The sequence below is a fragment of the Mustela nivalis genome, assembly GCF_964662115.1.
Source record: "Mustela nivalis genome assembly, chromosome: 19".
Lineage (NCBI taxonomy): Eukaryota > Metazoa > Chordata > Mammalia > Carnivora > Mustelidae > Mustela > Mustela nivalis.
Window position 1 is genome coordinate 22,603,367 of NC_139038.1, and position 23,696 is coordinate 22,627,062.

Genomic DNA, 23,696 nt, shown 5'->3' on the forward strand with positions numbered 1-23,696 from the left:
ACGGACTGAGCCATCCAGGCACCCCCCCCCCCCGCCTTCTAATTATTTTCTAATCCTTCTTCTTTTGTTGTGAGTCTTCTAGTTTTCTTGTATTGTAATTTGAAAGTGGTCTGTACTATTTGTATTTTTAAAAATTTTGTCAGGATTTTCTTTGTGGCTGATGCATAGTCCACAGGCTCATGAAAAACTCCACAGGCTCAGGAAAAGGTTTATTCTGTATTATCAGTGTATAGCATTTGATACCAAATGACAAAATTAGCTTTATTAAATATACATTCAGGTCCTCAAAGTCTTTATTTTCAGTTTCCTTATCTATCATGGGAGAGGAGCTGCAATGAAGTCTGCTGGTCTTTGGTGTATGCTGGAAGTTGGTGCTCCGATTATTTTGATGTTGTTCTTGGTTATTTTCTCAATCCTGGAAGTTTTAGCCTAATTGTGGAGGGCATGAGTCCTTTGTCATTATAAAATCCCTCCCTGGGTCGTCATCACCACATTGAAACTTGGATTCGATTTTGTTCGATATTAATGTCATGAACCTAGCTTTCTTTTTGTTCACTTCACCTGGTATGTCTTTGTTCCCGCCTTTCAAACTTCCTGAGAAACTTGGACATATTTGTTTTGAACCCAAAGTTGGGTTTTGTTTTTCTGACCCAGTCTGAAAGGATTTCTCTTTAAATTGCTTGTTTATTTTTTTTTTTTATTAACATAGAATGTATTATTTGCTTCAGGGGTACAGGTCTGTGCATCATTTTTTAAATTTATTTATTTGAGGGACGCCTGGGTGGCTCAGTTGGTTAAGCAGCTGCCTTCGGCTCAGGTCATGATCCCAGAGTCCTGGGATCGAGTCCCACATCCGGCTCCTTGCTCCGCAGGGAGCCTGCTTCTCCCTCTGACTCTGCCTTCCACTCTGTCTGCCTGCCTCTCCATCTACTTGTGATTTCTCTCTGTCAAATAAATAAATAAAATCTTTAAAAAAAAAATTTATTTATTTGAGAGAGAAAGAGAACGAACAGTGGGGAGGGGCAGAAGGAGAGAGAGCGCGAAGCAGACTCCCTACTCAGCTGGGAGCCCGACGCAGGGCTCCGTCCCAGGACCCAGAGATCATGACCTGAGCTGAAGGCATACAGGTACTGCAATAAGAGACCCTTTGTTGTAATTCTCACATGTTCTATTTTCTGTTTTTAACCTTTCCTCTGTTTGTTCCAATTTGATACAAGCATTATGTTTGCGTTGCTTCACATTACTTTGTATCTATGTGTTTCTGGTCATTTTTAGCTTTATAATTTTAGCTCCTCTTTATAATTTTATTTTATTTTAAAATACTTTATTTATTTATTTGACAAACAGAGATCCCAAGTAGGCAGAGAGGCAGGCAGAGAGAGAGGAGGAAGCAGGCTCCCCGCCGAGCCGAGAGCCCGATTCAGGACTTGATCCCAGGACCCTGGGATCATGACCTGAGCCGCAGGCAGAGGCTCCAACCCGCTGAGCCACCCAGGCGCCCCGCCTTTATACTTTTAGATAATATTTTAAGCCTCCACTTCCTCATTTGTCAATGTTAGAAAACGTCTCACCCGGCTTTTCCAGGGATCCCACCCTCTTCCCTCCTTGACAAAAAGTGGGGCCGGGGGACAGCCACCCTGCACCTCCCACCTGTCATAACTGCCCTCGGGAGACTTAGCTGATTTATTTCCTTTGCTGTCTCCTCTTCTGCCCAATTCCGCTGATGACCGGGGATGGGTCGAGTGAGGTGGTTGAAACCAGTCTACACCTCCTTTCCTGCTTTCCTGCCATCTGGGAAAAACACTGCCAGCCCCTCCTGGTTTACCCCTCACTCTGTTACAACAGCGAGATGAAGGCAAGCAGCTTCCCCTCTCGGGGATGGGGGAACTTGCTCTCTGGGCTGGGGCTCATCCCCTCTGTTGGCTTCTCTCCAAACTGGGGCTATTACTCAGTATTTTCACCTGTACCTTCTACCCACTCTTCAACCCTTCTTCTTGGAATACAGGGAGAGAAGCTGCTTGTAGATACCCCGAAACTTCTCTATTTCCGCCATTGGCACTTTAAGGCCTGAAGATGGGGTCGTAAACCTCCCTGTAGTCTTCTAAATATTCCTGGTGGGGTTTTTTTAAATTCTAGATTTTGTCCATTTTTTGTTCATTTTGTCATATTAGGATAGGAAAAGTCTGTCTTTTTGTTTCTCTCCACCTTTATATTCCAGAAACTCCCCTTGCTCTTTACAGCATAATATTCTGAAATATAAAATTACTGTAATTTAATTAACCCTCCTTTTACTGATAGAGCGGTTAATTAATTAATGGAACAAGCAATTTATGCCCAGTGTGATCCGGAAGCAGGGAAATGATCATGTTTACATAAAACTGGTGGAATTTTTAACTGATACAAATCCCCAAAAGGTGTACTCTATCAGAGATCTTAAAAAACGTCTGTGCTCTCTAATTCAGAAATCTCATGTGTAGAAATTGATGCTAAGGAAATAATTATAGCAGAGCCTAATGATTACTAGTACAAGAATATTCAATGGTGCTTTATATAGAAAAGGAAAAATGTTGGAAATGCAATTATTCAGCAAGAGAGGACTGGTTAGAAAATTATGATACAAGTGTGTGATGAGACCAATGCAGCCATTAGTTACCGTGAGGGGGATAAAGAGACCTCACACTGTTTGCAGAGAGGTAATCCGAGGTGCCCTGCCCACTGTGTGTGTTTTTTTTTTTTTTTCTTTCTTTCACTGGCCTTACAGTAATTGGAAATAGTCCCTAGATACTGGCAGTAAAGTAATTCCTAGTCCTGGTTCTGGTGTATGAGTATGTGTGTATGTGTCTGTGTATGCAGACACACACACACACACACACACACACACACACATACTTCTTAGGCATGTTTGCAAAAGGAGATAAGCTAGAGAAAATTGTTTTTACCAACATCACTTCCATAGGGAACACTGGATTTACTTGAAAGAAATTTCTTGATAAACTACTGAGAGTATGAAATACAAATGCTCTGAATTTGCAAGAGACAGACAGAAGAGTCTTCTGGTTCATTCTGGAAGAAGCAGAAGTCAAGGATTGGGAAGATGTGTCAGGGATTCCCAAGACCACTCTCAGGTCTGATGATTTTCTAGAAGGGCTCCCAGAACTCAGAAAAGCTGGTATCGTCATAGTTAATGTTTGTTATGTGAAAAGATACAGATTAAACCAGCAAAGGGAAAACCTGCCCAGGCAGAGCCCAGGCACTGGCTTTCAGTCATACCTCCAAGTGGGATCATGGAGACGACACTTAATTCTCCTGGCAGTGATGTGTGACAACTCACACAGACTACTCTCAGCCAGAGAGGCTCCACGAAGCCTTGGTGTCTGTAGCTTTTACTGGGGGTCAGTCACGTCAGGACTTTGTGACTGCCCCTCATAACCCCGTCTCCAGCCTGTCCAGAAGTCCCACGGACTGAGGAGGGCCCAGAATCCCCACCACAAATCACAGTTTGCATAAACTGTCCAACAGGGCCCAAGGCTTCAAGTATCCAAAGACACTCTTCTCACGCAGGTGGTTCCAAGGGCTTACAGGCCATCTTCCAGGGGCAGCTCGAAAGCCAGTCTTCCTTGTGAAATGTGCAGCATTTGACCATCCCCAGCCTGCAGAGTGAACAGGGCACAGAAGGGAGGGACGAATGAAAACACAGAGATGTCAGAAAAGTCTTGTGGACAGAGTGTCCTCCCTATAATCCCCAAATCTCCAAGAAAAGCCTAGGAGAAGTCCTGAAATACTTTCTGTAAGCGCTTGCTGTGAGCACATAGATTTGCATCAGAGAAAAAGTATTCGTTTGGGGCAAGGGTGGCAGGGAACAAACTTGAAGACAGACAGAAACAGGGATTGGGCGGGGGGGTAAGCCACAGGACCAGAGGGAATCCTACAGGTGGGTTGCCAGCAGCATCCATGGCCAGGGGAGCCGACGAGGGTGAACAAGCTATTTTGACGAGGGGAAGGGGCAAATGCATTTTCTAAGCATCATTTTTCGGTCTTCTTTGTATGACTCATTATCATAGTACATTTTCTCAAGTAGTGGCTTTCCGCCCTAGCCATACATTCCAATCACCTGGAAAGAATTTTTTAAATGACCTAACCCCAAATGAATCAGAGTCTCTGGAAATCGGGGCTGGGCATCGTTTTTGGTTTGGGTTTTTTTTTTTGTTGTTGCTGTTGTTGTTTGTTTGTTTTAAATTCCGTGGATGAATCTAATGCATAGACAGGGTGGAGAGCCAGTTCTCGGAAGCGTCTGTCACAGCCTTCATGATGGTCTTTTTTTCCAGGTTACCTTCAGACAGGGTTTCTCAACCTCACCACTGCTGATATTTTGGCCCAGTCATTCTGTTTTGGGGGGTTGTCTTGTGCATTGTAGGATGTGTTTAGCGGCACCCTTTGGCCTCTACCCCCTAAATGCCAGTAGCACCCTATTCCCCAGTTGTGACAATAAAAAATGTCTCCGACACTGCCAATGTCCCCTAGTGGGTCAAAAATCACTTCTAGCTGAGAACTGCAGCCTTAAAAGAACTACTGGCGGTGCGACTTGCAGGAAATTTTCTAGGGGGTACAGATATTTCTTTGCCCCTCCTCCGCCAACACTCTGCTGGTGTATCAATCAAATCCGTGTGAAGTGCCTCTGTACAAGGCAGCTGATGTGTGGTCCCCAATCAGTGGAAAGTTGCGAGCAGTCGTCCTGGGATGCTCCCATGTAAATTGGAAACTTTCTGAGTGTTTCTGAGAAATGGTGTTTAAAGCACAGGCTGAGAAAAAGGAAAAAAAGCCCAGCCCAGGAACACATCCTAACTGCAACATTTATCCATCAAGATATCTTGGGGGTTTTTTGGTAGTTTTTACTAACCAAAGCCAGTCTAAAAGGAAAAAAAAAAAAAATGGCTGAAAATAATACCACACTATTGTTCATGGGTCTATGGTCAGCTGGGTGGCTGTGCTGGGCTTGTCTGGGCTCACTCACGTGCCTGTGGTCAGCTGGACGTTGGAGAAGTGGCTTTGTTGATATTCGCTGGGCTCCGTCACATGCCTGGGTCTTAGCCAGAAAAACTGGGCTCCACCCCACCTGGTCCCTCTCACTCCGCAAAAGGCCGGCGAGGCCTTGCCCACAGGGTGATGTCAGGGTTCCAGGAGCACAGCTGGAACCATGCATGGCCTTGGGCCCCTTATCCCTTCCCCTGCATTCCTTTGAGCCCAGAATATCACAAGGCCAGCGGGCAGGAAAACAGATTCCTCTCTTGATGGCAAGGGCTGCAAAGTCATTTGCAAGGTGACAGCCACAGGGAGGGAGGGAGCACTGTGGTCATTTCTGCAATCTACCACACTTGGGCAAGCTGCTTAACCTGGGCCAGCCTCCATTTTCTCAGCTGCACAACGGGGCGGGGCGTATTGTCTACCTCAGAGTCGCGAAGATTCCGTGCCTAGTGCCCAGGTGACTGTCTTGTCATTCTGCTCTTTAATATAGTTCCCTTGGGGAATGGAATCTGAATCCCTTAGTGCCACTGTGAAAGCCTGCATGATTTGGACCTTGTCAGTCTACTCCCTCTCTGCCTCCCTGACAGACACGTCAGCGTCTGAGCTATTCAAGTTGCGGGATGCTCTGCCTTCCTCCTGGAGCACCCACCTGTCTTCTTGGCCCCTGAACACTTAGATGCCGCTGAGACGCGGTCTGCTCGCGGGCCTGCTTCTTGCCCCAGTCCTCCCCTTCTGAAAAGAGCTCATTATTTGCTCTTCTCCAAGGTCAGCAGTGACTTCAGGTGCGACACGCAGGGAATACTGGGTATCATCAAATCATCAACCTCCCTTCAGTTTTTCAATACTTCTGATCACACAGGGAAATTTCCTTGTGATGTTGGTGTGTCTTTAACACCCCTGGAATCCTTGCCAGCCTCCTTTTTGTATGACACAAAGTGAACCTAGGTCTTGAACCTTACAGGAGGAAAAAAAGTATTAGCCCTGAATTGTTTCCATCATTTTTATTTTTACAGTCGCTTTCTTTCGTGGCAAGAGATACGAGTTCTACATTTTTCATGGCGCTATAAAGTTGCCTTCAAACCCGCCTTTATTTGGCCAATAAAAAAAGGAACCAATTTGAAGGAGAAAACCTTAAATAAATATCAATGTGGGTGGTTCTCAGAGAGGACAAAAATAGAGAAGGGGTAGTAGAGTGACAAGTTTGGGAAAATCCTGACTCGGATCCTCTGTACAAGCTCTTCTAATAAAAATCCTCCTATGCTTATAGGGTTCCCTTGGTGGTGGTGGAATCAAGCTTTTGTCTGGCACTGGATCCCACAGTCTGTGAGGGCAGCGACCAGGTCTTCCCAGTCTTTGACACCAGCTCCTCACAAAGGGGCTGGCAAATTCAGCACTCCAGTACCATTCGTGGGAGACCAGGGAGTTGTCAGTGATTCATAATCCTTTACTCAGCCAGATTGCATTATCCTCCCAATGATAGTAGGAGAAGAAGGGAAGACAGAGTACTAACAGTAGCAACTGTAGTAATAGTAAGAGCAGAAACAGTAATGGTACCAGGAGCGGTCATGGTAATGTGACGCGTGGTTGTCGTAGGAGCAGTAGAGGTGGTAGTAATGGTCGCAACCATTTACTGTACACCTGATGTGGGTTAAGTATTGGACTTAATTCCCTATGCATCTGCTCATTTTTCTCATCGCAACCCTACAAGCTACTCTTACTACCTTCACTTTACAGATGAGATGTTGAAGCTTAATGAGCTCAGATAATTGGCTGGGAAGTAGCAGAACTGTGAGTCTGAGGCCAGTCTGACTCCCAGGTTTGCGCTCTTCACGACCAGAGACAGCTCCTCCCACAAAGGTTTCCAGAGTGCAGCGACTTGTACCTTTCCAAAGGCAACGAGAACTCGGCTTCAGCAATTCATGTATAATTTAAGGGAATTCTGAAGCAATTTGAATATTTAAATTATGTCTTATCAAGGCAAAAAAAAAAAAACGTTAAAAAAAAAAAAAAAAGCTGCTTCTCTTCAATCTACTACAATTCCCAGAATTTCAGGAGAATATCTGAGAACTCCCCCATCTCTACCCCATCTCCAAATACCCCCGGCCCCACCCATGCCATCTCCAGCTTCTGGTCTCTCGTTCCTCTGAAGAAATGAGATTCAGGTGGAAAAATACTGGCACAAGCTTGACCAAGGTTCTGTAATAAAGACACTGTGCATCACGCATCAGCTGCTGGCTGTTGCCATGGTGACAGCCACCATTTCTCCCAGACAGCTTGGGTCTGAAGGGAGGGTGGACCCTAGGGGAACAAGTGGATTTCTCCAACCTGTCAGTCCCTCTCACCTTTCCTGTTTCTCTCACCTCCCCCACTCCCACCAGCCCCCGCACTTCCTTAGATGACCTGACAGCGGGTACCAGCAACCCCCCACCATCATTAGCATTTGGCTCTGAGCCCAGCGTTCTGGCAGCACATTCCTCACCTTCCTTGCCAGCCAATCTCCTTTCCCCAGCCTGCCTCCATCAGCACTGCAGCAGCTGCACCAGCCACCTCAACATCAAGGTCACCACAGGGGCCAACAGTGACAAAGCACCCCCTTCCTTTTTGGGTGGGCATTGCACTGGCTGGCGCCTCCCTATTGTCTGAGCCATTGGGGGTAATAAGATTGTGGTTCTGCAGAAAGATGGTGTCCCTTGGGATGACGGGGTCGCTCAGTCAGTTAAGTGTCCAACTCTTGGTTTCAGCTCAGGTCATGGTCTCAGGGCCGTGAGATGGAGCCCCACGTTGGGCTCTGTGCTCAGCACTGAGTCTGCTTGGGACTTTTCTCTCTCCCTCTGCCCTCCCCCATCTCAAAAATAAAAATATATCTTAAAAAAAAAAAAAAAAAAAAAGATGCTGTCCCTAGGAGAACAAGTAAGGGGAAACACCAGTCCTTGGAGGGGTTAAGATGAGTACAAAATACCCCAGAAAAGTGAGGAAAGAATCAAAACAGTTCCCGTGTCAAAGCAGCTTGGAGCCTAGGCACCAAGGATGATAGTGGAGATGATGCAGATGAGAATAAAGGTGCTGATCCCGATGATGACAACTGACCATTTATTGAGTACTTACTATGTGCTAGACACCACGCGCAGCCCTTTGCAAGTGTTATCGCACATGAACCTCGTATCAGCTCTACGGTCGCCTGTACTAGCCAGGTGGCAACCTCTGTTCCTATATCCAGTTCATAGGTGGGATTCTAAGACGTAGACAGGTTAAGTGTCTCACCCTAGGGAAGAACAACCCAGAACAAATCCAGAACATGGGCCATTCTGCAAGACAGTTGGCCTGGACTCCTCAAAAATACTGATGTCATTTACAAAAGGGTAAGGATCTTTCCTAGAAAAAAAAAAGAGGAGTAAAGAGATTAGTAACCAAATGCAATTTGTGATCCTTACCCTCCCCCCTGATATGGAGAATAAAAACAGGATAAAACATGTTTGAGGCACACATGGTGAAGTTTAAATACGGATTGCATATTAGATGACATTAGGAATCATTGTTAATTTTTTCTAAGTTGATACTAATATTGTGCTTATGTAGGACAATGTACTTATTTTTGGGTGACACGGGCTGTAATATTTACGGAAAAAGTGTCGTGATGCTTATAACTTACTCGTGCATGTACTTACTCCGTGACATTTCCTAATAGCCTATTCTCTGATTTCTCTGGACTCTAACGGTGGGGGGGGGGGTCCTACAATTCAATTCAGTTGTGACATTAACTACCCAGAGTCAGCACAGACCCCACAGGTTAAGGGGTTTGTCGCACAAGACTGCCCCACTTAAGATACCAATCACAAGTCCAAGGTTGTCACCTCTACTTCTGACTGCCAGGCTATAAATTCAAGGTTGTCCCCACAGTCCCCTCCTCAGTTTTGATTGTTTGCTAGAATGACTCACAGGAGTCAGGAAAGCATTGGACTTATATTTACTAGTGTATGACAAAGGGTGCAACTCAGGAACAGCTAAATGGAAGACACGCACAGGGTAGGGTAGGGGAGAAGAGCACAGAGCTTCCGTGTCCTCTCGGGGCACACCACCCTCCCTGCCTCTCAGGTTGTTTGCTAACTCCAAAACTCTCTGAACCCTGTCATTTGGAGGTCCTTATGGAGGTTTCATCACGTAGGCAGGATTGCTGAAATCACTGGCAGTGAGCGAAAATCTCCAGCCTCTCTGGGGATGGGGCTGAAAGTTCCAACCATCTCATTATACCTGGGTCTTTCTGGTGACCATCCCCCAGTCCTGGAGCTATCTAGGGACCCCCCCCCCCAGCCACCAGTACTTCATTAGCATACAAAAGGCACATTTATGTTGCCTAGGGATCCACATGTTTTAGGAGCCATGTGCCAGGAACCTGGGACAAAGACCAAATATTGATTTTTGTTATAGTATCACACTTACACGCACACACATATATAGCAAATAAAGCAAATGTCAACAACTGTTGAACCCTGGTGGTTCATCATTAGGTTATCAGTAGTATATCACGAGTCATCATAGTACTGTTCTTTCAACTTTTCTCTGTGTGTGAAATTTTTTCATTGTAGGTGTGAATAAAAGTAAAGAAAGGTTGAGTAACTTGTCCAAGGCCCAAGGTCACATAGCTATTAGGCATCAGAAGTGAACTCTGATCTGAGCCACCTGGCTTCAAAGCCTGTGTTCCAGAACACTGTTCTGTTGCTCACCTTAGAGTTACCCGCGGGTTCCCTTTTGCAGAGGGCCATGTACTTGGCGATGGTAAAGAAGCAGGTATTGGTGTGATGGGAGAATCCCACCATCCCATCCAAGCTGTGAAACAGCCCTTAACCTATTCAAGAGCTATTTTTCTGAGGTAGCTATGGGACTGTCAGTGGCTAAAGAAATGCCGTTATGAATGAAAACAGATGAAAGTTCCCGCCTCTGTGCAGCTTACATTGCAACCACTTTAGACTACATTCTTAGCAGCAGGGTCTGGCATCTGATACCCCTTGAAACATGTTTCTGGGTGTAGCCTAGGAAGGGGAGTTGAGAGCTATCGTCTGTAATTTTTGTAGCATCAAAATGTCTGCAGTATCAATAACAACATCAACATTAGCAAAATTATTGAGAGTATTTCTTAAAAGCACAAGTCCAAAATTTACTTTCAACACTAGACTTAACAAGTCTGACAGTATTAAAGTAATCCTGTGGCCAAGCAGGAACTGTGGCTTGCCGCCGCTGAGCGTCATAACGGAGGCTCATACTGCATCTCCCTAGCCCGGGAAAAGATCCAAATTCAAAATCTGAAGTACGGTTTCTACTGAATGCATATGGCTTTCACACCAGCGTAAAGTCAAAAAATCCAAGTCGAACCATCATAAAAATCAGGGGCCATCTGTATTGGTTGAAGTGTCTACTCAATCTTGAAGACATTCCAGCAATGCATATGTGGATCAAAAAAAAGTAAACTAATAGATTATCAATGAATAAAAAATAAAACCTTGGAATTTGTGAAAATATTTAGCAGACTGAGACGAATTACAAAGACCAAAGAGCTCAGAGGAAAATGTTTCTCGAGATAACAAAGATTTACTGCCAAGCAGATAGCATGTTTGAAAAACGGTCTATACCCAAGGAGGTAAAAGGGCGGATATTAAACCAAGGGTGAAAAGAAGAAACGGATACAAAAAAGTATCGACTTCGTCAAAATTGCAGCTGAAGGCAGGAAAAGCAGAAATGCACAGGAGAAAGTTGTATCAATACAACAAAAGAAGAACTTAAGAAATGCAGAGGAAATTAATCAAGAGAGGGAAAAAAAGTAAAAGAACCAGATCATGGAGCTTCTGACTTCCCTATGGTGGGAAAGAACTGGCAGTGAGTCTCAAGGCTAAAATTAATGATAGAACACAACAAAGGTTCACTTTCCAGAACTGATGTAAGGGAGGAGCTACACAAACTCTCCTGGAGATGATCAAAGCCTGGTTGAGGGGATATCACACCAGACTTTGAAGCATCATGAGTCTCTCCCTAGGATCAAAATCGACATATTGCAAATCATTTTTATTGACAATAACATTACACAAAATCTAACTCTTTTCGGGTCCTAAATGCAGGTCAGCATCTGAACATGGATTAATAAAACGAGATGGAGGTTGGGAAGGATGGTTGAAAATAAAAACAAAACAGCTATGGGGGTATGATTATTTGGAAGACAGGTAAAAATGAAAATGCCCCTGGCAAGTGAGTTCTGAGATTTTTCCAGTCCTAGGTACCTCTTTCTAAATGCTACTTCCCAGCAGAAAGCCATTCAGGTAGAATGCTAAGGTTTACCAATGGTTTATTTTTTATTTCCAACTGGTAGGTGATTTGAAAGTAGAATGGTAGTAAATAACTTGGTGGGCCCACAAACAGGGAGGTACCATTTTTCCTGGGTGGAATTAATAATCTGAGACTAACTAGAAAGGGATTTTGCAATTAATAGAGCCTCATAGTGGGGATAGGTGTAGCATCCTGTCCTCTCCATTGCAACACAGTGGCACACAAAAGCAGGTACACTTGTCAGTGTGTTCTGACAGAAGCTAACACCCTGAAGGGTAACCTGTTTAAGCACGAATGTTCTCTGAAAGCATCCCTCCCCCACCACAACACGTATATGTTGGTCTAAATCTGAGCAATCATGTTCATAAACTTTTTTAGAAAGGATCACCAAAAGGTTATGGAAAGGTCTACCAACTACAATTTTGGTTAACCCACTCCAATTCTCCAACCAACATCACCAATTTCATGCAGTTTTCTGATCCCAAGGGGGTAGGGGAGATCAAAGAAACAAGGCCTCTGGTGGACAGAGAGAACAAATGGAAATTGCAAGAGACGTACGCGAGGATATTTCGCACAAGGAAAGCTCTGATTCTTCCTACTTAAATAACAAATGCCAGAATTTCCTAAGGTTCTAGGTTGCTAAAGAAATACGAATGTATTTCAGCTTTGGAAGAAGATTCACATTAGATACGGGATGTTGAGTACCCTCATAGGATCCAGGAATTCGCACCACACCCACCATGGTACTCCTGGACACCTTCCTTCTCTGTTTACTGGAGGTCACACAACCTCACAATGACAGTCCAAGAAGGATGTGCCACCCTGGCTTTTCTTCATTCTCTTTCCCCACCTGTCAAAAGCAATCCTATTCTTCTTGCTTAATGGAATGATTCCCAACCACAGCAACAGGACTGAATGAAAAAGGAATTTCTGACTGCCTCCCAGATGCTAAAATAACTTCAAGGATGGACATTTAATTCAGATAATGCCTCAGAATTCACATATGTGCCAGCAGGGTGAAAACAGTCCAGGGTGATTTGCACCCACTATCTCTGCTCCTCAACCTTCTCCTCTTCTCACTCACCACTTCTGAAACTGTTCTCACAGTTTCCACAGTCTGCCCCTGAAACTCTTCTCATCATGGTCACTGATGACCTCCTTTTTGCACCAGGGGACACATCTTGCTTTCTTGACTCTGTCTGACATAGCTGATCACTCCTTTATTTTCTGATTCTTCTCTCTAGCAGAATCCTTGGCATCCCCTCCTAGTCCCTCTGACTGCTCTTTTATATTCTCTTTCCTTTTTCCTCCTTCCTTTTGCCCTTCCCTTTCCTTTCCACAACCCCTTAGATGTTCCCTCTTGTCAGAATCCCACCAGCTTTCTATTCTCTCTACAGTCATTGATGGAGCTTTCAATACAACCACCATGCCACTGATGCCTTATCTTCTGTCTCCAGTTCAGGCATCACTTCTGAGCTCCTAGGTTCATGTCTAATTGACTCTCAAATACCCCCTGGTCGTCCCATACATTCCTTAAACTCAACGTGTCTGACGTTGGGCTTACTATCTTCCCCTAACTCTATGGTCCCTCCAGTTTTCTTCCCCTCAAGCAGAGGCACCAGAGTCCATAAGTTACCCAACCTTGAAACATGGGAGTCATCCTGAACTCCTCCTCCTTGTTCACTCGCCACATCCAACCAGTCACAGCTGCGGTGAGTCTACCTATGAAATCCCTTGCAAGTTGCATGACCACTGTTTCTTGTTCCTCATGCTCATAATCTCTCTAGTTGCTTTGTCTTGCTTCTTCTATACTGTAAACTCCCTGAGGTCTGTCTTTAGCTTGCTCTGTCTTGTCCACCATTTTATTCCCAGGACCTAGGATAGTGCCTAGGCACAAAGTTGGTGGTCAGAATGTATTTGTTGAATCGATGGACAGCCCCTTCCTTGAATAGGTTACGCTTCCTCTCTTCTCTCTCTCTTTATATCAATGGTTCATGTGATCACTGGATTACCTTTCCAATGGTAGATAACTTCCAAGATGGTTCCCAATGATTCTTGACTTCTAATGTTTATGCCCTTATATAATTTCCTCGCCTTCCACTTGGGCTGGGCCTAGTGAACTGAATCTGCCAAAGAAGTGACAGAATATCACTTCTAAGATTAGGTGACAAAGAGACTCCAGCTTCCATTTTGCATGCCTTTTCTTGCTCTCTCTGCCTTTTCTTGCTACTATGTTGTGAGCTATCCAGTGGAAAGACCCTCATGGAAAGGAACTGAGGAAGACCTTCCAGCCAACAGCCCGCAAGGAGACCTGCCAACGACTGTGTGAGTGAGCTGGGAACTGGATTCTTCCTCACTTGAGCCATCAGATGAAACTCTAGTCCCAACCAACACCTTGCCTGCCACCTTGCGGGAGACCCTGATCCATGATCCACAGAAACTGTAAGATAATAAATACTGATTGTCTTAAGCTGCTAAATTCCACAGTAATTTGTTCTGTAAATATAGATAACTATTACTTGACCTAAGGCTCAATTTCAAATTGCAAGCTCTAAACCCTCTAATAGATTATGTTAACTGTGGTATTTTCATACTATGAATACTCTGGAGTAGTTAAGAGAAGCTAAGTCCATCTATGCTAACGTGGAAAGGCTTTCAAGACACTGGATTTTAAAAAAGCAAAGTGCGGAGCAATACTTATTGTAGGGTATCATTCATGTAAAAGAAAAAAAAGTCCAACAGAACACACAATATATGGTCTATAGTTACATGTAAGTTTATGTAAATGCATGTAAAATGCAAAATAATTCTGGAAGTAAACATATCCACAGATAGTAATGATTACCTCGGGGTAGTTAAGAAGGACTTAAACTCTGTCTTTCTCTAGTTTTTGAAATTTTAAGTTGAAGAAAGTTTAACTTGATGAAAAGGGTAAGTATTACTCTAGTAATACAGACTATAAAAGATCAAAGTCGTGGTAACTCCTTCTCCCCAGTTAACCATTATGAACAGTTTGTTCTAGATTCTTCCATACTTTTTTCTAAACCTAATGAATAAAAATGGGATCCTATTTTACTTACTGTTCTGTAGCCTGATTTTTTTCTACTACCCATATATTGTGCGCATCTCTCTATGCTCATACGTAGAGAACTATTAATTTTTTTGACTACTGTATATCTTTAGGGGTTAGCACAATGCTTGAAGCTTAGTAGTTACTCAAAAAATATCCATCAAGTGCATTCATTTGTCTGTCACTACTGATGGACAGTTGGTTTGATTCTGCAGTAGGACATCTTTTCATACTAATATGATTATTTCCCTGAGATGGATTCCTAAAAAATGAAGTCACAGATTCAAAAGGGCTGTCTTTAAATCTTGCAACATGTTGCCAAATACCTCTGCATTTAGAGTCTACTGTATTACATTCCTACCCGTCGGTATGCACAAGTGCCTGTGTCCTCTCATGCCCCCAGCAGTGTGGGATATAATTAATCTCTGACATTAGGTGGCATTGGCTCTTTAACTATCAATGTTGTATTGGGGAGCTGGAGACCAGGCACAGTGCACTGAGCTTACCCGTGCCCTTGAGAGATCAATATAAATGAAGAAAACAATAGTCAGGGTCCCAGCAGGAGAGAGAAGACACACTCAAATGAGGCGATTCAAGGAGCATTTAATAAAGGGACACTTCCTGAAGGAGAGTAGGGTATTGCAATGCCACAGGCATCCTCAAGGACTAAGTACAGCAGGCTCTGTTATCACCCTAGGCCTGCAGAGGCCAACAGAAGAGAGGCAAAGGACCATAACCAGGACACAGAGGGGCACAGGTGGAGAAGGCTGCCTGGCAGGAGCTGTCCTTCTAGATACCAGACAGGGAGGAAGCTGGCAATTTTTTTAAAGATTTTTAGAAAACTTATTTATAGAGAGCACAACAAGCAGGGGGAGAGGCAGAGAGAGAGGAAGAAGCAGTGTCCCTGCTGAATAGGGAGCCCATTGTGGGGCTCAATCCCAGGACCCTGGGATCGTGACCTGAGCCGAAGGCAGATGCTTACCCCTCTGAGCCACCCAAATGCCTGGAAGCTGCCAACTTAATATCCCAACTTCCCACTCCTCCTTCCCTCCTCCCCAGTCATCTTCTGGGACTCCCTCTGGAGTCAAAACCAGTGGGAAGCCAGAGGGTAAGGGAGCCCTTTGAATTGCCTGTATACTTGGCCTTCTGGAGCATGACGCATAGAGCATATAGTAAATGCTCAATAAATGTGTCATTGGATGTAAACCTCACAGCAATTTTTCAAGGCAGGCACTTACATTTCAGTGGGGGAAACTGAGGCTCAGAGAGATGAACTCCCTTGCCTAAGGTCACAGTAGGTCTTGAGGGCTCCTGGGCTCTGTACTCTTCAAGGCTACAGAGTTTGGATCCGATGGCAAGAAGGCAACAGTCAGCACAAACCTGTTGTCAAATGTCAAAATTCCGCAACACAGGTCGAAGCTGTGGATCAAACTCTGAGCAGCCTCTGTGATGTGTGAGGTGGTAGCTCAGGTGGGGTGCGGCGGACAAGTCCCCAGCCGCGCCAGCCACACCTCCACGCCAGCCATGCCACCACGGGGGCACACCTGGAGGAGAGGGCAGAACACAGGCTGAAAGTCCAGTTCTGGACACGGCTGCTCCCGCTCAGGTCCCCGCTCTGTCCCCCACCAGCTCTGTAACCTTGGGCAGGCTCCTTAGCTCCTCCTGGTCCTGTTTCTCCCTCTGGAAAGTTAGGGTAATCCTGGTTTTTACCTCAGAAGGACTGTTGGGAGGGCTTTATGCGTGACAACGGAGAGTGCCCAGCTCATTTTTTATCGTGTCTATTCTGACTCACCGAGGGCTGCTGCCTCCTGGCCTCACTCCCCTGAAGAACTCCTGAGGTACCCTCTCTCCTTAGTGAGACTTTGCTTCCCCAAAGCCAGAGGCATCTTGTCCAGGGCTATAAAGGGCCAAGCATAAATACTTTGGGCTTTGTGGGCCATTCACCTCTGTCACCACTACCCACCGCTGTCTTCCCAGAGCAAAAGCAGCCAGAGACCATCTGTAAATGTGGGTGTGGCTGGTTTCCAGTAAACCTTTATGTATGGACACTGATATCTGAATTTCATGTCAGAAAATAGTATCTCTTTGGATTCTTTTTCAATGACTTAAAATTTCTAAGATAACTCTCAGTCCACAGGCCCTATAGAGACCAGCGGCAGGGCGCCTGGGTGGCTCAGTGGGTGAGGACTGTGCCTTCGGTTCAGGTCATGATCCGGGGATCTGGAGATGGAGCCGAGCCTCCCCGCTCCATTTGTGCTCACTGTCTCTCGTGTTCTTTCTCTCTCTCAAATAAAACCTTAAAAAACAATGAACAACAACAACAAACAAGCGGCAAGCCAGGTTTAGCCCTTAGTCTGTGATTAGCCAACCCTTAGTGGTGGCCCCTTCAGGCGCAGCGGACCCTCTAGCAGCACACATGAAACCTGACTTGCTTCTGTGTTCACCCCTCAGAATCAGGCCTGGGAACAAACGCCACCGTCCCTGGTTAAGATAAATCTGCCGTGAGCCTGTGTGATGCGGCTTCTGGCACTCAGCTCCACGGTGCTGGGAACTGAAGTCCCTCTGGCCTTTTCCCAGTTCTTCAGGGCCAACCCTTTTCCTGCCTCAGGGCTTCCAGAAGGGCGCCCCCCCCGCATCCTGAAGGCACCTGCCCCCAGTGCGATTGTGCGATTACATCTGTCTTCCTTCCCACTGTACTTTCGAGGCCCAACATAGTGCCTAGCATACAGGGAGTGCTCAATAAATGTGCCTCAGACTTAACCCCATACCAGAGGTAGATGCCCACATACCGAGGTATGCCTCGAGGTAGATGCCCACATACCGAGGGGAAAACTGCAGCTCAGAGAGGGGACTTAAGCAGTGCAGGGTCACACAGCTAGCTTCGGAGGTTTCAGCATGCAATGCTCCCTGTTGGCCCGGGAATCTCAAAGTGCCTCATATTCTGGTGCTGCCGTCAACTATCTGAAGATCTTGATCAGGTCACTTAGTCTCTCTGTGTCTCAGTTTCTTGGTCAGTAAAATAGGCATGATAATAATAACAACAAGGTCTTTCTCACTGGGTTGTCATGGGGATCGAAGGAGTTCGTAGACCAGCGGTGTGTAGAAATGTGCCCGGCATTAGTCCTTGTCAGCATGAAGCTCTCGGCCGTGAAGGAGACTGAGGAGATCTTAGGTCTGGGCAAAAGCAATGGCTTCCTCCCTCAGCCCCGGGGTGACCCTGCCCGCAGAGAACTTTAAGGGGGCACAGGCTCACAGAGCCCATGGTGCCGAAAGCCCTTGAAGGAGAGGCTCCTGGGCATTTGTAGAGAAAAGCAAGATCTCTCAGCCTAGGAGGTGAGGCTACCCTGGCTTTGCTGGGGTTAAGTCCAACCAGAACGTGTTTATTTTCCCCTGTGTCTGGAAGGGCCTCTCTGGTCTCCATGGCAACGTGATTTCCTGTCCTGGTTTTCCCTTGGACGAGATACCTGCTGAATGCAGAGGCGTCTGGGCTAAAGCTTGGGGTGGAGGCCAGGGTTGAGGCAGGCCACTTTAACTCACTCCCCCACGCCGGCTGGGTGGGCCGCGCAGCCCGGGCCCATGTCACAAGAACCTTTGTTTACCAGACCAGACATCCAGCTTGAGGGTGACGTCATGGAATCCAACCCGGAATCCTTGCTACGCCCCATTTTCTCTCTGTCTTCCTGTTCCAGGGTTTTGTTTCTTCCTGCGGCTGAGGACACAGAGGCTCACACGCATCCCCAGTTTCCAAAGAATATTTCTAAGTCCCCCCTTATCACAGGTCGTACCCCAAGTCTGGAAATTTCACTAACCGTCATACATTCATTCATCCTTTCTTTCTTTCTTTTTCTTTTCTTTTTTTTTTTTAGTAGTTTTATTCATTCAACAAACACTTGGGTATTGGATTAAATGACAAAACTGTGCTGGAACTGAAAAAAGGTGCCAAATGGGTTGGATCTTTAGTCTTGAGGAACCTGTCCACTGGAGAGTGGGGACAGGCATGTGGACGGCTCCGCACTATGCAGAATGCCTGGTGCCTAGACAGAGGGCTCTGCAGGGTGGTGTGGAACCGCGATGGGAAGCTCAGCTTCTGCTGCCTGCCTGCATTCAGAGTCAGCTCCTAAACTCCATGGCCTTGGGCAAACCCTGAGCCTGAGCCTGAGCCTCAGTCTTCTTATCTGTAAAATAGAAATAGCCACTTGAGGGCATGACATAGCAGGGTGGCTAGGAGTCTGCCTTCTGACATGGCATTGACTGGTTCAGGTCTCCACTCTACCACTTACCAGCTCTGTGTCCTTAGGCAAATTAGCTAACCTCTCTGATCAGTGGGGAGTGTCCTAGCACCTGCTGCACAGAGCTGCTTCAGGTTTAAATGATTGAGTGCAGGCATCTAGGGCAGTACTCTTAGATCGGTTTTATTATTGCCACGACCTCAAAGGACCCCGGACCCAGAGGAGGTTGATGCTCAGTCTCTGTGGAGAGTTGGAGGTTGAGCAGTGAGAGAGGCCCTACCAGCGGAGGGTAGCTAATTCGCTACTTAACATCTACACCACCCCCTACTTCCCTGAGATCAGAGAGCATATCTGCATCACTTCCCCATCTTATTCCCACCTCCAAACACAGTCTGTGGAGTAGGAGATCAGTGAAAATGTGAACAACTGAATGGCCAAAGGATGAGTCTGACCTCCTTGTCCTGCATACAATTTGACTAAAACCCACTGTGATGGTTAATTTTTACATGTCACCTTGACTGGACCACAGGGTGTCCAGATACTTGGTTAAACATTAGTTCTGGATATGTCTGTGAGAGTGTTTTTGGATGTGATTACCATTGGAACTGGTACACTGAGTAAAGCAGATTGCTCTACCTGGCGTGGTGGGCATCATCTAATCTGCTGAAGGCCTAAACAGAATAACAGGCTGAATAAGAAAGAATTTTCTTTCTCTGCCTGACTGTCTTTAAGCTGGAACATAAGTCTTCTGCCTTCAGACTCAGACTCAGGCTGGGATTTATACCACTGGCTCTCCTGGTTCTCAGGCCTTCAGACTCGGACTAGAACAATAACGTCGGCTCTCCCGGGTTTGGATTTCTCATTCGCCATAATCATGTGAGTCAATTCTTTATCATAAATCTCTTAATCTATACATCCTATTAGTTCTGTTTCTCTGAAGAACACTGACTAATACATTCATCATTCACTTAATCAATTTCTAGAAATTCTTTCTAGACCACCGCCCTGGGCTCTGGTGGTGACAAACCTTAAGATGCCATGGATTTATAGGCTTTCCCAACTTTCTTGGACACCCTTCTTTCCTTTCCTAGCAAGGGGAACCCTACTCATTCATTTACTCATTTACACACATTTATTCAAACTAACATCTGTGATGATCAAAACAATGGTGTACGGGGTACTATGAAGTAAACTATTAAAGGAAGTTGTGCTGTCCATTCAGCACACTCTCTACTTTCTCTCAGACATTCTGAAGTACCTTGGGGCATTGACCCTCAGCTCCAAGGGAGCAGGAAAAGAGAGAATCCTGACTGATAAAAACCAATTTGGATATTTCTTCTATTATATCAGTGATTCAGAAATCTGGAATCCACGTATGGCATTTTCTCAGAGAAAAGAATTGGTTTAAGGACAGGCAATGAGCCAACTCAGTCTACTGAGGTCCAGTGAGTTAGACAAGGGCTCACGATGCACAAGATACATTGGTCACTCCTCTTCTGGACATTGTTGGGTGAGGGAACAAGGCCAGCACTGAGGCTGTTTTCTCTACAAGCCCGTGAATGAAATCTAGGTAGGACTGAGCCGAGGCAAGTGAGGCAGGAGCCACTGGGTCAAATTGGACTTGAAGTTCATTCCATATCTGGACTCCTTATTGGATTTGATTAGTTTTATTGTTTAAACCAGTTGGAGGTATGTTTTCTGGTAAAAATAAATAAATTAATTAATAATCAAAAACAAAAACCCAGGAGCATCCTAACTGTAGCTGCATCCTAACATGTAGCCTGGAGACTAAACTACCCATCAAGAGACAACATAGGATCTTCCAGAGAAGAGTAAGGTGACCAGATCCAATGCTTTAAAAAGAGCCCTCTGGTGGCAGTGAGGACAGTGAAGGGGATTTAAGAACAGAGGCAGGCTCATGCTATAGGGTGTCTGGTGGAGGCGTGGACCAAGGACAGTGAAGGTGACACTAGGACTCGAAGTTAAAATAGACATGTTGACAAGGATTATTCCTCAGACACCAAATGCTCTGAGACTGTGGGACCATTATGACAGGCCAGGAGAAAATTTAGAAATATTTCTTCATTCATCCAGCACGTTTTTTTGAGCTCTTCTGTGCCAGCACTGTGCTAGCTGCTGGAGATACAGCCGTGAATGAGACAGACACAAATCGCTGCCCTTGTAGAGCCAACATCTTAGTGGAGGAAAAGACAATCAAGAAAATGAGTAAGTACACACATAAAATTGGTTATATGGTGCAGCAGGGAGTCTGCTTCTCCCTCTCCCTCTATGCGTGCATGTTCTCTCTCCAATAAATAAATCTTTTTTTTTTTTTTGAAGATTCCATTTATTTATTTGACAGACGGAGATCACAAGTAGGCAGAGAGGCAGGCAGGCAGAGAGAGAGAGGAGGAAGCAGGCTCCCCGCTGAGCAGAGAGCCCGATGCGGGGCTCGATCCCAGGACCCCGGGATCATGACCTGAGCCGAAAGCAGAGGCCTTAACCCACTGAGCCACCCAGGCGCCCCTCCAATAAATAAATCTTTTAAAAAATTAAAAAAAAAAATTGTGATAGGGTGATCCATCCTGCGAAGAAAAATTTTAAAAAGGGGAGAGGAATAAGGAGTTGGAAGGGAAATTACTTAGCCAGAGGTTCCCAATCCATGTGCCTCAAAAGTAGAGGTTTTTATCAACCAAAAGCTTTGAGGAACGGTACCTTTCTGTATTCTGTGGCTGACTAGGATCACAAAAGTAATTACTATTATGATAAAACAACCTGAGTATTTATTGGATGCCTACTACATGAAAACCCAAAGCATTATTCCAGTCTGTTCATGAACATTATTTTACTTAGTCTCTATTTTATAGATAAGTAACCAAAAGCCAATGATGAAAAGTAAGCCACCCAAGATGGCATAGTGGCATTAGGTCTGGACCTGGGTCCATTCAACAACACCCTGTTTTCCTTTTTGATTGTATGACGCTAACTTAGTAGGGTCCAAAGTCACGTTTCTCAGCAGCTACCAGCAGAAAAGACAAAGAAAGAGAAAATGAATTCGTTATGAATCACACATATGTGATTAAATGAGTGAAATCTTTCAAAGGTATCCACGAGAGGAACTATAAAGGTTTTTAAAGAGTGAAGCTAGGGGCACCTGGGTGGCTCAGTCAGTTAAGTGTCAGACTCTTGATTTCAGCTGAGGTCATGATCACAGGGTTGTGAGATCGAGCCCAGTGTGGGGCTCTGCGCTGAGCATGGAGTCTGCTTGAAATTCTCTCTCCTTCTCTCTCTGCCCCTCACCCCATTTACTCTTGCCTTGCCTCCTTCTCTCTCTCTCTCAAAATAAACTATGAGTATTTTTTTTTTAAATAAAGAGTAGAGGGGCCCCTGGCTCCTGGCTCAGTAGGTTAAAGCCTCTGCCTTCGGCACAGGTCGTGATTTCAGGGTCTTGGGATCGAGCCCCACATCGGGCTCTCTGCTCAGCGGGGAGCCTGCTTCCTCCTCTCTCTCTGCCTGCCTCTCTGCCTACTTGGGATCTCTGTCTGTGAAATAAATAAATTTTTTAAAAAAACTTAAAAAATAAATAAATAAAAATAAAAATAAAGGGTAAAGGTGTTATAGGATGTTTTTTCCTTCAGAGCCCACAGCTCTTGGTCACACCACTTCAAAGGATGAAGAGGTAGACCAGGTGAAGAGTGGTGGGAAACAAAGTAAAGTTTATTGGGTAATAGTACAAAGCTACCAAAGAGGGAGGAGACCCAAGTAGGTGGCCACAGGAGTTTCTAAGTCTAGGGGCTTTTATGGGCTTGGTGGGCTGTTTTAATCTGATTAACCCTCCATATGCCTATCATCCGGTCGGGTTTTGGTCATCTATCATGAAGGAAAGGGTGGAGGGTTCCTTCCAGGGTGGTGTAAATTCTTTTAAGGGTGGTTTCCTCTTAGGGTGGTATGGGGGAGGCTTGTCTTTCCCTCCTTTCTTTCAACTGTCCTTCATCAAAGACAGTTAAGTCTGACCTCAAGATGCAGCTAGGCTTTTCACCACAATTCTTGATTATCTCTATCTCTGTGGCCCCCTCATTTCCCCATTGAGCTCCTATAGTCATCACCCCCAGGGGCTACCTGGGGTTTGTTGGAGGGCAGGAACAGACCCAGAAGGTGAAGATCTTTGGAACTTGGAGCACTGTGTCAACCAGATTTCAGAGAAAGAATCCCTTGTTCCTTTCTCAAACAAATATTGTTCTGGAAACCCCCTGAAGGCAAAAGACTCAAGGTCAAAAAGCAGAGCAAAGTGTGCTTTGTGGATACCCTTGCTTGGGGCCACTTGACTCTTCTCTCATCAACATTTTTTTATTATTGTGAGTTAAGTTGTTGGAATGTTGTTTTAATTGTATATATAATGCTTAAATGGATTCTTCTTTTTATAAAGAATTTTATAAAGAATTAAAAAGAATTAGGCTTGAGCCACCCAGGGTCCATTGAACAGCTGCCCTTAGCTCAGGTTAGATCCCTGGGATGGAGTCTCCAGCTCAGCGGGGAGTCTACTTCTCCTTCTGCCCCTCCCCACCCCCACCCACTAGTGTTCTCTCTCTATCTTGCAAAAATGAATAAAATCTTTTAAAAAAACTAAAATGTGGGGCACCTGGGTGGCTCAGTGGGTTAAAGCCTCTGCCTTCAGCTCAGGTCATGATCCCAGGGTCCTGGGATTGAGCCCCACATTGGGCTCTCTGCTCTGCGGGGAGCCTGCTTCCTCCTCTCTCTCTCTGCCTGCCTCTCTGCCTACTTGTGATCTCTGTCTGTCAAATAAATAAAATCTTCAAAAAAAAAATAAAATGTGATAGGTAAGGCTAAAGTCCCCTTTGGTCTCCGTCACCAACCCTGAGCTTCTTTTCCCTGCCCTTGTTCTCAGTGTGTTTGGAGTGTATCCTTCCAGATATTTCTCTAAACAAATCCTTTTGTATAGAATCTATATATACTGTTGTTATGTGCTTTTTTTCCCCAAGTACACAAATAGTGTCATACTATACATGTAATCTTAAAATTTCCACTTTTTTTTTTTAAAGATT

At 45.2% G+C, this 23,696-nt stretch overlaps 1 protein-coding gene and 1 long non-coding RNA gene across 10 annotated transcripts in view; one reads left to right on the forward strand and one right to left on the reverse strand.

Moving 5' to 3' along the window:
• The window catches only part of TNRC6A (trinucleotide repeat containing adaptor 6A), a 198,385-nt gene that overhangs the window by 48,996 nt on the left and 125,693 nt on the right, over positions 1-23,696 (forward strand). The gene's annotated exons all lie outside the window — the stretch shown is intronic.
• Positions 1,045-17,793, reverse strand: LOC309855008. Of its 2 annotated transcripts, none has more exons than XR_014306557.1 (3): positions 17,226-17,793; positions 15,643-15,948; positions 1,045-3,650 (listed from the first exon to the last, which is right to left on the reverse strand). It is a non-coding gene; the product is annotated as an uncharacterized lncRNA (long non-coding RNA). The 2 variants fall into 2 exon arrangements; XR_014306558.1 differs by having other exon boundaries at positions 15,785-15,948; positions 17,226-17,731.